This window comes from Triticum aestivum, chromosome 7B (genome assembly GCF_018294505.1).
Source record: "Triticum aestivum cultivar Chinese Spring chromosome 7B, IWGSC CS RefSeq v2.1, whole genome shotgun sequence".
In the NCBI taxonomy this organism is placed as follows: Eukaryota; Viridiplantae; Streptophyta; class Magnoliopsida; order Poales; family Poaceae; genus Triticum; species Triticum aestivum.
In genome coordinates, this window is record NC_057813.1 from 480,387,215 (window position 1) to 480,389,481 (window position 2,267).

General features: G+C 50.6%; 1 protein-coding gene across 1 annotated transcript in view; it reads left to right on the top strand.

Annotated features, from left to right (window-relative positions):
* The first annotated feature begins 1,569 nt into the window (after positions 1–1,569).
* Positions 1,570–2,267, top strand: part of LOC123157485 (protein argonaute PNH1) — a 15,128-nt gene continuing 14,430 nt past the window's right edge. Inside the window, exon 1 of the mRNA XM_044575780.1 lies at positions 1,570–1,737. The gene's annotated coding sequence lies outside the window, so the exon portion shown is untranslated. The remainder of the gene's footprint in view (positions 1,738–2,267) is intronic.

Below are 2,267 nucleotides of genomic sequence, written 5' to 3' on the forward strand. Positions count from 1 at the left end.
TAATACTTGGCAATCTAGATATTGTGCTTCAAATATCAGGTTATATATTTCACTGATAAATCATTGTGAAATTCAAATGTTGTTCAAAACTATTTATGCTTGCGAGTGGAGTTATAAGTTATTGTGAGCGAAACCAAATTCATTCGATTCAATCTCTCCAACCAAACACCGAAATGGAACCATTCCATTCCATCTATTGTGCTCAAGCAAACGCAGAGACGGAACCGACCCATTCTAGTGGAATGGAACCATGACATTCCATTCCACTTCGTTCCGCAACCAAACACACCCCTAGAGTACCGAACCCCAATGACCAAAAGAAGTGTTATTGGGGCCCCCGATAGATGGTTATTGGGGGAGTTTTTTTTCCATGAGGCGTTGGAGATGTTCTAAAGTCCAACAAGCTGTCAAGCCCGTTAGGCGTTGGAGGTTTTGTCTCAAACAGGGTATGGATGGATATTTCGTTTCTGAATCAAGTATATTTCTCTCAAAATAAACAAACAAACCAACAAAGTACAGCACTTGTAATGAACAGTGCCGCAGAGAGTACAAAGTGCACTTGACTGTATCCATGAAACCGCATCACACTGTGCCTTCCTCTGCGTCGTTCCGCGCAAATTGAAACCCAAAACTGTATCACCGCAGGTTCAAACGAAATTCCCCAACCCCAAGCTACAGCTAATACCAGTGGTCCAGTACCCTACCCGTCAACAGTTTCCTGAGGCTCTACCGTCAGCTGCTCACCGGGTCCAGTCCACCGGAACAACAGAAAACACAGAGGGCTCGGTGACCGCGCCCGGTCATGTAAAACGCGCGCAAAGCCAGCGCCAACTTTCCTTCTCTCTCTCAAAGAAAACAAAAGAGCAAAGTTTTTCCCTCAGAAGAGAGAGAGAGAGAGAGAGAGAGAGAGAGAGAGAGAGAGCAAAGCTTAACGCAAACTGAAAAAATGAACCGAGTACTCCCGTCTCTTTTTCGGGCAGCGGCGAGCAAGTCGCTTTCTCTCGCTGCGTCGCGTGCATGCATGCATGTATTGCTTTTTTCCCTTCATCCCTTTGCTCGGACGGTCGGACCGACGTACGACGCCAATGCCTGTGACCGCCATCGCCGCCGCGCCGGCCGACGCACGCCATGTTTCGAGGTGGCAGGCCGGCGATCGAATGGCCACCCAACACATAATCTGTCCGGGCCAAGAAAAAAAACATTCGCAAGTGACCTGGGGAGTCGCCACGCCGCGTTTCTCTTGTTTGGACCGTGTGTAAAACCCACGCGGTAAATTAACCGTACGTTCAACAAAGGCCTCGCCTACAGACGAGAGGGAAAAAAGAAAGAGAGAGATAGAGAGAGAAGCAGATTAATCGCAGGAGTAAAAGGAAGCGGGCGGTCCGGTGTGCGTGAAAAGACGGCCGCCGCTTTGCGTTGTGCGTGCGCGAGCACTGGCGTCGGAGGGAGGTTTGCTTTAGTTTGGGGTAGGCTGCGTGCATGGCATGGCCCCGGCTCCTAGCTTTGCTTTTAGTTTTGCTTTTCCCCCGGCTTTATATAAGCGCAGCACCCCTACTTTTAGTTTTGCTTCATGCCACTTTGGACGGGATCTTTGCCTGCTTTATCCTCTACTTAGCCGTTGCTACTACGACTGACTACTCTTGCAAGGGAGGAGCAGCCAAGAGGGGAGGAAGCTTGGATAGCTAGGAAGGAGCAGTTCGGATTTCGAGCACGCTTCTCTCGTCAGGCTTCAATCAGGTACACTATCTTCTGGTGGTCGTCACTTGTGCTGCCGCATAATGTAGTAAGATATAGGAGTACTCGGTAGGATGTCGCTTAATTCTGCTCTAGAACTCATTAAGAAACGTACAGTGCTCTTCTGTGTGGAGATACTCCTACTTGGGACTTGGGAGTAGTGGCTGTGAGCAATGTCAGCGAGAGTGGCCTAGCAAGCTAGTAGCAAGATCCACGGCGTAGCACTGCAGTATATCGTACTACCGTGCATGCTATGCTGCTGCACACTCATTCTGCACACACATATACATCCGCGCACATTTTGCCGTGGATTCGCTTGGACGCTCCTTGGTTCCCTTGCGTTTCCTTCCTTTTGATGCCATGCGGCCTTGGGTCCGTCGGCGGCGCTTTTGAGGCAGGCGAGAGAGAGAGAGAGAGAGAGGGCGATCGAGCGCGTCCGGCGGCATGCATGGCCTGCAACAACAGCAAGAGAGGGGAAACCGGCTTTCCCGTCGCCCCGTAGCTGCGCGGCCATGGCGTGAAGCCAAAACACA